General features: G+C 33.3%; 1 protein-coding gene across 3 annotated transcripts in view; it reads right to left on the bottom strand.

Annotated features, from left to right (window-relative positions):
- LOC145277817 (high affinity copper uptake protein 1-like) overlaps positions 1-14264 on the bottom strand; it is a 224376-nt gene that overhangs the window by 107542 nt on the left and 102570 nt on the right. Inside the window, exon 1 of one of the 3 annotated variants that reach the window (XM_080129707.1) lies at positions 5985-6147. The exons of the other annotated variants lie outside the window; for them this stretch is intronic. The gene's annotated coding sequence lies outside the window, so the exon portion shown is untranslated. Of the gene's footprint in view, positions 1-5984; positions 6148-14264 lie in introns of those variants that run through there. 3 annotated transcript variants of the gene reach the window in all.

The following is a 14264-nucleotide window of genomic DNA, read 5'->3' as shown; positions in this document are numbered from 1 at the left end:
ATATATATATATATATATATATATATATATATATATATATATATATATATATATATATATATATATATAAATAATCATTTCAGCCCGGCGTTGCTCGAGTGTTTGGAGGTGTATGTTGAGGAAAAAAAGTGATGGTAGGAAGGCAGGCTCGAACCCGTACCGCAAAGGAGGAAAAGAATGGGAAAAAACGTGAGGTCTTTGCTGTTACGACCAACACCAAATCGAGAGGGGATGCCTTTCGAAAATATCGGCGAAAAAAGCGACCCCTCCCTGTAGAAAAGTGCCCAGTTGAGGTTGAAGAAACTAATGTTTTTAGCCAAATTTTCGATATTTGTCGTCTGATAGAGTTGAGCTTTAACACGAGTCTGTAGACTGAAAACTGACAGAGTTATTGCGTAGGGAAATGTACACAGACACACAGAAACACAGACATACAGACAGACAGACACGTTCACTTATATATATGTGTGTGTGTGTGTGTGTGTGTGTGTGTGTGTGTGTGTGTGTGTTACGTGTTTGTCGAGCGTTATGAACTAGCAACAAACCAAAAACGTAGTTAAGACCAATCAACTCCGAGTTATAAAAACTAAAATGGTAATTTTTACAAAAACAAAGACTTTTGAATAACATTTATCGATAAACATTTTGTTTGGTCTGATATAACAAGACTTAAACATTAATGTTAAGTTTATTATAGGCACCGCCAAAACTGGGGGGGGGGCAGGTCAATACTTTTTGACGGACCGTCTTTTTAAAAATCTACCAAAAATCAGGTAATTATCCGATCAATACGAAATTTTCAGCGATTATTAGGAGAAGAATGAACTTTATAACAGTGTACTTATTTTTCATAAACGATATTTATATATATATATATTTTTGCTTACAAACCCCCCCCCCTTGTTTTGAAGTGGGAACAAATATGCTTAAAATAATCATCTGAAACTGAACAAAACATATTGTGTTGTTGTAAGGGACAGAATTATAGATTAAAAAAAAAAAAAAAAAAATTGTTTGCATACCTTATTTTGACGTCTGAATATCAGAACTTCGATTGTGTTTAATTATCCCGCTTTTGAGTTTTGAAGTGTGAAATTCGGTGAATATGTTAAGTAAAATAATTAATTTAAGTTAAGCAAAACAAAAAAAAAAAATTTTTAATATTTATACGAAAAAAGCCATTTTAAAATTTTTGATAAATAAATTAACAATTTTTTTTTAGCGAGCCGAATAATGCATGACCATTATTAAACAGAGCATGCTTTGAATAATCCATACAAAAAAAAAATTCGATAAATATTGTGCCCTTTGTGTTAAAAATAGCATCATTTTTTTCGATCTCGTTTGAAAACGTTTGCCGCCTTTCGACTACGGTGGACCAAACGCGCTGAAATAATTTTTTTTTATTCTGCTTTAAATTGCCCCTCCCCCCATTTTGGGGAGCCTGGCCCCCACACACATACACATTAAAAACCAAACTCATACAAATGGTCACCCATCTGGTACTGGCCAGCCTCAGCTTAATAATACATTGAAATTTTCGTCACTGAAAAATAAGTTTTTTTGGCCTGTTTGGTCTTCCATAGTTTTCGTCTCGGCAAAAGAAAACGTAAACAGAGTCGATCTGAACTCTACGGCGACGCGAAATATCTGGTTACCTATATGAATAAGTGGAATTATTTGAAATTCAGGTACATATATTATAATATTTTTGCATATTCTCTTAGAAAATCATCCTAAATCTTAGTTAGACAATAAATGAATAAATAAATTATTTCAAAAACCCTTTTTTTTAAATATTTAAGTACGTTTTTTGTGCAAGACAAAAAATATCAATTGTTAACTTTTTGGGAAAATTTAACATTTAAAATTGAATTAAAAATAGTAGAAAAAGTTTTACATTATTCTGTTTTTTTATATGATAAAATTCAGGGTTTTATCTTTCTGGAAAAAAAAGTTACTCAGAAATAATGGATTTTAATAAATGTAATTTCGTTTTAAAAAACAACAACAACTTCATTTTGCGGCCATTTTTGGCGGTGCCTAGTTTATTATGTATTCAGGTGTAAGGGAAATAACTCTTATTAACTCGGAAATCAAATGCTTATAAATGAATCAGATGTGTTAGAAAATATAAGACTTTGGTCAATAAGAAACTATAGATAAATGTTTGTATTTAGCCAAAATTCAGTTCTTTAGTTGATGCCGAGGATGTCCTTTTTGAAGTTTATTTTGACTGGAATGACATTCTAGAAACACTAAAACTATAAACGAGTCGTTGTTTACGAAAACTGACACGATTGCAGAATAGCGGCGCATTCTTGTATACAGAATTTATTAGTTATTCTAGATTGTTCTTATTAATTTGAAAAAAAAAACACTTTTGTGTTCTCTCGAAAGTCTTTCTAGATTGTTTTAAGATTAATTAAAAAGAAAATGTTTATATTATTTATTTAATTTTTTTATTTATTATTAAGCTTGTTATAAATTATTAATTATGGTATTAAATATTATGACATAAATTATATTTTTAATTTTCAAATGATTATTTATTTTATTATTATAAAATTCATAATTAATTATTTATTATCAATAATGTTATTACTTATTGTAATACGTATATTATAATATATATATTATTTTATTATTTATGTTATTATTATAAAGTAAATATTTTAATATTTTATTCATTTTTATAAAGGAAAATAAAATGCCATGCCAATTTTTATAAGGGATATGCTCTCTCGTGACAGATAGGTAGTTTATTAGAAAGTTATAACAAACGAATCAGCGCAAGTGGTAGGGAAATGACTTCGACAAAGAAATAATGCATCTTCAATCTCCAGTCACTTACTACTGAATGTCATTTACAAGTGGATAAGGTACTTGATAAAAATTCAAGTGAAAACGACAACCTTTTGAGAGTTGAAGATTTAATCTTTAGTGAGAGCAATACTCAGAATACAATTGCGAATTACTGAAGATCTCTACCTCGTCATGGGTGACAGGACGAGAGCATGCTACCTCCAATGAACAAAACAAAATGTTCCGTTCGAAATACTGTGAAGAGTCTCGAGTTCGAGAGAAAGGTTCCGAGTTCAACGCCTGAATACGGTCGTTTGTCACATTCGCCGAAGCGTGAAAATAACAGGTGTGAACAGTATTTCGAATAATTCAAATGAGAAATTGATTGAACATATAATTTTTTTTTCAAAATTAAGACAAATAGTGTGTGTGTGTGTGTGTGTGTGTGTGTGTGTGTGTGTGTGTGTGTGTGTGTGTGTGTGTGTGTGTGTGTGTGTGTGTGTGTGTGTGTGTGTGTGTGTGTTTTAGTTTAAATGAACCAGTCGAGGTTCGGTTTGTACAGCCTTCTCAGACTCACTATCTCAGACCGACTAGTAAAATATCTACTATTTTAGAAAGTATGTTATGAAGAATCAGGTGTTTATATTTGGCGTTTAAAGATGGCATGCAATATTTATGTGAAAGGTAGTTTATTAAGTATTTCTTTTTTTATGCTATCGGTCTGTGTTGACTGAGAAAGTCACATTGATAAAAACAAATCTCAGTTATGGAAAGCAAATAATAAACACGCACATAATTTATATATTATTTCATTTATATAAACATGTACGATAACCACACTGACATGGCAGTGTTTCGATCTATAGTCATAAAAGATACTATCTATTCAGGCAAATAAATCTATATTTTCTTTAGAGAGAGAGAGAGAGAGAGAGTCTTTGTTGAATATGAACATATTCAACAAAGACTCTCTCTCTCTCTCTCTCTCTCTATATATATATATATATATATATATATATATATATATATGAAATAAAATGGAGGTGGAAGGACCTGAATACTCAACGTTTCGCCCGAATTATGCGATCTTCTTCAAGAGGGATAGTCATTGACGAGAGAGTCGGAGGATTGGGGCTATATATAATGATGGAGGAGAGCAGCGTGTTTTCCTTATGTAAATTAGATGTCATATATACATGTATATACATTTTATAAGAGAAAATAAATTATAGTAAACTATTTTCTCTCATAAAATGTATATACATGTATATATGACATCTAATTTACATAAGGAAAACACGCTGCTCTCCTCCATCATTATATATAGCCCCAATCCTCCGACTCTCTCGTCAATGACCATCCCTCTTGAAGAAAATCGGGCGAAACGTTGAGTATTCAGGTCCTTCCACCTCCATTTTATTTCATATCGTCGGATTTAATCCAGTTCAACAATCATATATATATATATATATATATATATATATATATATATATATATATATATATATATATATATATATATATATACTAGCATGAGTGCCCGGTGTTGCCTGGGTGTTTGGAAGTATGTGTTGAGCAATAAAAAAAAAAATAAGTGGTAGTAGGAAGGCACGCTTGAACCCGTACCACGAAGGAGGAAAAGGACGGAAAAAAACGTGTTGCGTTTACGACCACCGCCAAACCGGAAGTGAGGTGAGTTTAAATTAAGGCGCGACAATCGAAAGGACTTTCGAAAATATCGGTGAAAAAAGCGACCACTCCCTGTAGAAAAGTGCCCAGTTGAAGGTGAAGAAATTAATGTTTTAGCGTATTTTTCGGTATTTTTCATCTGAAAGGTCGAGCTTCAAAACGATAATTGTTTTGTAAAAATCCGTCGCCTCTGTCGAAAGTTTTAAGCAGACATGCAAGCATACATACATTTATATATTGGTTACTCAAATTTTCGATCCAAACCAATTAAAAAACTTGCCTTATCTCTGAATACCCTTTATGTAAAATTTCAAATGTTTAGACCAGAAATTGTGTGAGTAATTTGGTAGAGACCACAAATCTCGATTTTTTCTAAAATTTGACCCCTATTATGAACCCTTAAAATTTGTTGTTTTGGATTCACATCAAGTTAAATCCATGTGCAAGGAACCTATATCTAAAATTTCGAGTGTTTATACCAAAAATTGTCGGAGGAGTTTGGTAGAGTTCTGAAAGGTCAAATTGTTGAACTTTGACTCCTTAATAGCCAAATTTCTGGCCGAAAACGGATTACAAAGATTTTTCCAAATCTTAACACCCTGTATATCAAATTTCGAGTGTAGTCTGAAAATTGAGAGAGTTATTGTGTAGGGAAATGTACACAGACACAAAGACACACACACAGACACTTTCACTGTTATATATATATATATATATATATAACTTTAAAAACGTAATTTTAAGTTTCTGCGTATGAATTTAGATCAGACGATAACAATTTAGTCTGGTGAGCCACACGTTTTGGATTCGATTATAACTAATGGTACCCAAATCATATTTTATTTACTTTTGAAGTCACTACTATGTATTAGGTACAATATAATTATCAAGAGAGAATTGGTTCTATAATGATAAATAAAAGATCTAGATTAATTAAAATAAATAAAGCGTATTTTATGATCGGCGGGCGGCCTGTAACTACACACACACACACACACACACGTGTGTGTGTGTGTGTGCGCGCGCGCGTGCGTGTGTGTCTGATTGTGTGTGCGCGCGCGTGTGTGTGTGTGTGTAAATGAACCAAATGTGTTTATCAACTTTCGTCTTTATTTCGAGACTTCCTGTGGATGAATGAAATTAAAAAAAAAAAAAATGTTGGTACAAATATTTGAAAAAATATTTTTGATATAATGAAATTACCCTGTTCAATTTCAGAAACGAAAAATATCGTTGGAAATTCAATAAAAATGGAGGGCATTTTTTTTTCAACACACAAAATTTAACGGTCCATATCCAACATCCCAACTCCACTAATGAGCACTATCAGCACCTTCCATGAAAGAACTCCGGGTATTTACTCAAAAAACATTAATATACATAACAAAAATATACACAACTTAGGTATAACATCATTATACAATAATGTCCCCATTAAAAAATGTTTAAATTTGCTCCATACTCACCTAAAAAATCAAACATTAACTTACCATTTCCTCCCCACACTTTTATAAAAATTATTAGAATTATATCTGACACGACTTATTTTCAATTCAATTTCTACAAGCAAAATTTTGGTCTTCTCATGAGTAACACTCTTAGAATTCCTAGAATCTGGTCCTTTCAAATTTTGATTACCTCCAAACATAGAATATTTTAGATACATTAATGACATTTATATTTATCTTCCTGAAAACACACACACACACACACACACATACACACACAGATAATATTAAAGACTAGCAGAACCTGTTAACGGCGTTGTCCTGTGGAATTCGGCTCCTCCCCCTCGCAAAAAATGTAAATTACGGTTGTTGTTGCTGTTGCTGTTGTTGTTGGTGGTGGTGGTGGTGGCGGTGGCCACTGCCGTCCATGAATAATTGCGGACACTGGCGGCAGTTTTATGTCGTCTTTTCAACGTGTAAAACAAAACAATTACGACTATTTACTTCACTTCTTTGAGTATTGTATTGTTAAGAACGGCGTTTGGAATAGACATCCCAAAATAGAAAGAGGGGGGATATGGTATGTCGAAGAGTTTATGAATCGGTTACGAAGGGTAAAATCCCTTATCTGTCCAAATTGCAGAATATCTCCCGGTGTTGACTGGGAGCGCTATGAGGACTTGTTGTTTAGAGGGGAAAATATTAGCTACTTCCACTATAGATAGTTTTGACTGTGATAATGTTGCTCCAAGCACAGAATATTTTAGCTACCTTGACGACATTTAAATTTTTCTTCCTGAAAACACGCACATAGATAATATCAAAGACAAATTAGACTCAGTAGAACCGTGGCTACCGAGAGTAAAAAAGGCCGATGCACATGACAGCATGACAGCGTAACGTCACTTCTTGATTAACTTGTAGATATAGACAGCTTCCGGTATTCAACCACGTGGTCACGCTAACAGGCAAAAAAATATGGCTACCGATTGTCCATGGCTACCAATATGTGTTACTGATTGTCCATGTATGTTCTAAAGAGAAAAAAACAATTCTCCATTTAGGTAATAATTATTATAATTGCACATTGAGAGAATTTTAATCTAACAAAATATAGTAAGTGAACTAGTTTTTGAACCTTTAATTTCTATCGGAGAAAGTCGAATATTTCATTTCATTTATTTATTTATTTTTACTGCAAAGCAAACAATTTTTTTTATATTATTTTTCAGTCCGTTCTTTTAATAATAAATAAAACTTTTCACTGGGTATTTCCAAATATAGTTAGCATTTTTCACAGCAGTTTTATTTTTTTTACGATCAGCGAATTTTCAATATTTTAGCACCGAGTGTAATTTATTTCTTTGAAATATATTTAAAACTTCAGGATTTTGGTTTTTCTAACATTTTAACTGAAAATAATTTACATGACGGGTTTGTTTTACTATACACATAGATTCGGAAAAGTTGTCAAAAAAATATATATATAACAAATAAAATATATCGATAAACATTGTATGATTTTCGAAGCGATTAAACGTTTTAAAGTGAGTAAAACCACTAAAAACCTTTCCAGATAGGTAGAAGAGTAACTTATCTTCCTTTGATAACATTTATTTGGTATATATTTGATTTTTGACCACTTTTTCGAATCTATGTGCATAATAATACAAACCACTAAAAAACATATCCAGTTAGATAGAAAAGAAACTTATCTTGCCTTTGATAACATCTATTTGTTATATATTTGTTTTTGATAAATTTTTCGAATAATACAAACCCAAAATTTAATTTAACTTGGAAATAATATTTAAAATACACGTGCTTACACTGCACAAGCACCCTTATTATTATTATCATAATAATAATAATAATAATAATAATAATAATAATAATAATAATAATAATAAAAACAAACTGGTGTAGATAACATCGACTGGCGCCACTCCAACTAGTTGTGAAGGGTCAGGGAGAATGGAAAGTGTGGTGAGGTGGGAGAGTACTAACCAAATCTCCACTGGAAATGTGCAGTTCAAATCTGGTACCTTGGGGAGACATTTTGTCACTTGAACCCCAGGAAGGAAACAGCGATGGCCGATGCCAACGAGAAATCAGTGGCAACGGCTGTTGCGATAACATGCAATCATCTGCACAAGTGGTCCAGAGGTGGGAAACACTGGAAATCTAAGGAGACTTGTTGTCGCTTGGTCTCCAAGGAACACCACAGATTACTGCCAGTGAGCGATCACTGAGGATGGCCTGTGAGACGACTAATACGCTACACATCTTGATGAAAAACATGAGAAAAAAATGGACATAGAAGAACAGAAAACCAAAAATTTAAACATCATTTTTGTATTTAAAGTAATAGTTATTGAAATATTTCAACATATAATCTTATGGGCAAAATCTAGCTTCCCAATAAGGAGCACTCTGGATAGGAACAAAAATAATCTCAATCATGAAAGATTTCTCCTCCACCGACCATTCAGTTTTATCAGTATTAAATTGTATATTGCTTTAAAATTACTTAATTTTACATAGATAATATTTATATTTTATATTGAATAAAGTTCAGTTTCAGTATTAATCAAACTGTGTTCCTTTTTCTTTTTAAAAATGTTTTATTGCTCTTTTTCAAATGGCTCTCATATAGTACTGACAGTCTGACAAATCTTACCTACATTGCCTGCACACATTTTTCAGTTAACAGGCCTTCTTCTTACTCTCGGTGGCCGTGGTAGAACCCTCCATTAAGTTCACTTATGAAACAGACACCACTCACTCATTACTTTTTCTAAACATACTTATAATAAAATTCAATAAGAAACTTTCCTTCAAAGTTCACCGGAAAACTACATACAAAAATGATTACATACATTTCTGCTCGCACCATAATAAGCAAATAAGAACAAAGATGATAATTGGTTTCTTCGGATGTGCCTTCAGAATTTACAGTCCAGAATATCTGGACGAAGAATTCAAATATCTCACAAATAATTTGAAAATCTTGCAATGTCCCATATATTTTATATTAAATGCTAGAAAAAAGACCACACAAATATTTTTCAGAATAAATAAGTAAAAATAATATACACCGGACAGTTCTCTTATAAATAGGCACCTTTTTTACCGACACACACCCATAATGCAATAGTTTGCAACACAGTAAACAAACTAGGGATTCCAATCATACAAACCACATCACAAACTATAAAACAAACATTAAAAACAACACAACATCTCCAAAAACAAACCAATTTCCAATGTAGGCATATGCATTGTTCCATGTCAAAATCGCCATTATATATATGTTGTTGAAACCAAATGCATTTTGGAGAAAAGGCTCAATGAACATAAAAGAGACATAAAAAATAGCAATTCTGTGAATGTGTTATTCACTCATGCATAGCAGTATAATCATACGTTTGACTTCAAACAAGCAAAAATAGTTAAATTTATTTCAAATAAACAGCGACGGAGACTTCTTGAATCAGCGCTTTCGCAAATTCAAACACAGTTAAAAAAAAAACCTGGAAGTTTCTATAATGTATCGCTATTAATAAGTAAATGTCCACTAAAAGACACAGCTTAACTCTCTCACACCATAGAAAACAGCACCTATAATAATTATTACATATAATCAGACAAAAAATTACATAACAAAAATACACTCATTTAATTTCAGTTTCACATCCATATTTGAATTATAATAATCATATTTGTTCCAAAAAAGAATATGAATTGCATCACATTTTTTAAATATATATTTTTTCACACGGAAATCACCACTTATCAAGACCCGGAGGTCACTTGAGGATAAGGCTTAATGGATATACATTAGTTAATGTGATTATCGCGTAGTAAACATAAGTAATGGGAGTTTTGTAAATTGGATTACTTAGGGGGATGGTTCATTAAGAACTTGTTTACGTTGGACTTGAAGACAATCAGATTGTAGTCAGCTGGAAAGCAGACAATCGAAAGAGAGTTCGACAGGCGTGCAGTTCTAAGAAAGAAGCTTTGTTCATGAAATCTACATTTAAGTTTAGGCACAGATAAAGAGTTTGGGAAATTGTTGATCGTGGTTTTAGCTGGACGAGTGTTTTTGTGAAAGATTGGCGAGGGGGGACCAGAGATTCAAGCTCAGACGAGCACTTGCCATGAAAATAACGATAAAGCGAAGACAAGCTCGCAACTTCTCTTCTGTGGGAAAGAGGTTACAGGAAAGTGAAAAGGGCATTCCCCACTAAGCTACGACGTCTATTTTGAATTCTGTCACGGCAGGATAAGCTGCTTTTAGCAGCTGCTGCCCTGATGTGGCAACAGTACTCCATCGTTCTCTGCACTTGGCTTTTATATAGGTAGAAAATTGCATCAGGAGAGAGATATCTACGGAGCCGTAAAAGGATCCTACGATTTTTCAAGCGACCTTGACAATGGAGTTGATATATGTGTTCCATTTCAGTTTGGGTGTGAAGGTCAAGCCCAGAAGCTTGTCAAAACAGTCTCCCCAAGACGAGAGCCGTTCATTTCAATTGATGCCAGATAGGCATCACAGCGTTGATGATGTAAAGATAGAAGTTTGGTTTTAGATTAAAAATAACGAGCTACCTCATTCCCGATCGTACGAAATGCTTAAGATCAGAGGAGAGAGAATCAGAGAGAACTTGGTTGTTTACGGTCTTTGATGTGCTACCATAGATTGTAGTGTCGTCAGCATAAATGTCTACGAATGATGTAATGATGTGATTTGGAAGATCATTAATGTAGATCAGGAAGAGAGTTCAGCCCAAGATGAACCCTTGAGGGACTCCAGCATTAAAACTGAGATCTTCTGATTTTTTACCATCAACCACTACTCTTATAAACCTATCAGAAAGAAGGATGTAATAATAGCTGGAGATCTTGCGAAGTAGACCTTTATGCCATATCTTACCAAAGGGATTTGATATGTCAAGAGCAATTGCCCTAGAGAGGAAGTCTCCGTCGAGAGATTCGCTAATCCTATCAGATATAATGTGAGTACGTCTGCTGTAGATCTATCAGAACGGAAACCATATTGCATGTTACTAACAACGTTATTTTTGCTGAGATGGTTGACTACTTTTTTATTTAATACAGATTCCAACAACTTACTCATGATCCACAGGAGACTTATTGGTCTGTACTGAGAGGAAGATGACCGATCACCTGACTTCTTAAATACATGGCATACTGATGAGATTTCCAAGATGTGGAACAGGAAATATTAATTACGTGTGAAAACAGACGAATGTTCTCTATTAAAATATACCAGGAGGTCGGAGAAATGATGTGAATAAAACGCGAATTACGTTTGAAAATATATGTAAATGACGAATGAAATGTAATAATTGTTTTTATAAAAAATAAAGTTTTAATAAAAGTATAAGAAAAACATGAGTTCTACGGAGGTCGATCAATTGTTTAATGACTATAGAGGTGATGACGTCATTAAGTTTCTCCTAATATAGCCCCGAAAGGATATAATAGTTTTACTGAGAGAAAACTTCAGGCTAAAGCAAAAGAAAGCACATGTGTGGCCCCGAGAAGCAGAGCACACATGGATCATGCCTATGTCAATGAGATAGGACTATTATTAATATTAGTAGACGCATATTCAGATTGGCCTGAAGTGGTGAGAGTACTTGATAAAAAAAAATGCCACCGTAAAACAAATATTAAGAGTGATATTTTCGAGAAATGGGGTACCGAGAACATTAGTGACAGATAACGCGCCAGAATTTGTGGATGCTGATTTGCATGAATGGTTAAAAAAAAATAGGATGCAGACCTTACAAGACCCCTCCCTACCACCCTCAAATAACGGGATAGTAAAAAGGATGGTCCAGACGGTAAAAAAAGGCATAAAAGCATGGTTGCAACAGAAGGAGAAAACCAATGCTTTCATACCAAGATTATTACTAAGTTATAGAACAATTCCGCGTGCAGGCAGGCCAGAAAGTCCATCTGTCTTAATGAGCAGACAATAAAGGTCCACTTTGACTATGTCATATGCCACAAATCAAAAGATGTGGTACAAAAGAAATAGGAATACGGAAGGTGAGACAGCAGGATTTATTATGCAGAAAGGACATAATACTGCAATATTAAATAAAGAAAATGGGAACAGTGTTCTAGCTCATGCGGACCAAATAAAATCCCAAGGACAACAATCGGATGAGGAAATGCCTTCAGAGCCGTACATTATTGACGTAACAGAGGAGTTACTGCAGAATGAGACTGTTGAGGAAGAAGTAGAGAGAGATCAGATAGAAGAGGAAGAAGTAGAGTGGGACAAATCAGAAGAGGAAAATCAGAATATGCAGGAGGAACAGTTCGATCATAGGGAAAGAAGTGATAGATCCAAATCTCCAAGGAAAAGGAGAGAGATAAAGGAAGATGTTCAGAAGGGCACGACAAGAAGTACAAGAAGTACTCGTGGCATAAAGCCCCTCCGTTATAGGGAGATGTAATGATATGCAAATTAAGTATAATTTATATATGAGCAGATAGGTCATATTTATAAACCGACAACAACTCGACCAGGTGGTTGTTGAACACTTGTTTAGCGTTATACACTACATATCAAAAACTATACCATTATTTCCTCATATAAATGTCTCGAGAAAGATGGCGTATACATATAACTCGCGATTAGTAAAAATAACAAGTTCCGTTTAGTCATTTTCGTTGTCCACAAATAATAAATTCCTGACAAGCGTTTTGCTATATTGATTTATTCTCTTGTCCTGAATATGACTTAAAAGTAAATAGTTATTCTTGCAGATAATTATAACTTATATATAATTATGTAATTTCTCTTGTCATTTCTTGTCGCTTTTGTTGAAAAGCAGAAAATTGTAATGGCTTTCTGCTCCGCCTTAATGCAAATGGTTTCTTTTTGCTGGTTCAGTTTTATTTAAATATATGACCGCAATGTCTGATGACAGAAACAGTTAACAAGTCAAACAACGTCATCCCAACAATGTCCTTTATTCCCGAGATCTGTCATGGAATACTTTTAGAATGTATTCACATAAAAAGAGAGACTCAAAATGAATAAAAATAAACGGATAAATAGTTCACCAAGTTCACCAAATTAACATGCAGCGTAAGAGGAATGGCATGCATAAAAAGATTTCATTAGCGATGTAGATGATAAGAATATAGAGTAAGGTGTTTTCTGTAGATATTCTTTTCAAATGTGCTTGCAAGGACACCTGATGTTGTCCTAGGAAAATAAGTTCAAATATCACATTACAAAATGAAGTTTTCTCTCAGTAAAACTATTATATCCTTTCGGGGCCATATTAGGAGAAAATTAATGACGTCATCACCTCTATAGTCATTAAAAAATTGATCGACCTCCGTAGAACTCATGTTTTTCTTATACTTTTATTAAAACTTTATTTTTTATAAAAACAATAATTACATTTCATTCGTCATTTACATATATTTTCAAACGTAATTCGCGTTTTATTCACATCATTTCTCCGACCTCCTGGTATATTTTAATAGGGAACATTCGTCTGTTTTCACGCGAAATTAATATTTCCTGTTCCACATCTTGTCTCCGGCGTTCACACCCTGGCAATGCTATGGTGTGCTTCTAAAATAAAATTATATAAACAAAAACAAAATAATTTAATTTGTAAACGAAAAAAGTAATGTGGTAATTTTTGTGCATAAGTCCAACTCGCCGATCACATATAAAATGTCGACTTTTATATGTTTTCAGGTATGTATACAAAAAATAAATACCCCAAACGACCCCCTTTTAAGAACGTCTTTTTGAATAGACACCTCTAACCTCCCCATGTAAAGAACGGCTTTCTGAACAGACACCTCCAACCTTGTCAGCATACTTCAAAACCTATACAAGATGATATGTCGAATGTGAACAATGAGTTGGATCTAATGTAAAAATGTACCGAATGTTAACGGTACGAAATGTAAATTTTTATTCCATTTTTAAAGCAACCGTAAAACAGAGTATTCTCCACAATTTTTACTAAAAAATAATTTTATTTTCAGTTATTCTGTACTTTCAGCTAAAAATGCAATAAAACTTTAATTTAACGTGAAATAATAAAAAAAAAAATAGCACGCTAATACAAGGCGCATACGGTCTTCGAAACAGTAAATATAATAATATGTTGGTTTTCGAGGCAAGGCTGTAAGCGTAGTATCTGCTCCGATGCTGCTCGTTCATAAGACAAACACTCGCGCACACGAAGAAGCAGAAGTTTATTTACGAACGAAAACATGGAATCATATCCTAATTAAATGTAACGAAAT

Source organism: Euprymna scolopes, chromosome 6, assembly GCF_053919585.1.
Source record: "Euprymna scolopes isolate OS-2025 chromosome 6, ASM5391958v1, whole genome shotgun sequence".
Taxonomy (NCBI): Eukaryota; Metazoa; Mollusca; class Cephalopoda; order Sepiida; family Sepiolidae; genus Euprymna; species Euprymna scolopes.
The sequence above is the reverse complement of the archived record's forward strand: the minus strand, read 5'-3'. Positions and strand labels throughout refer to the sequence as shown.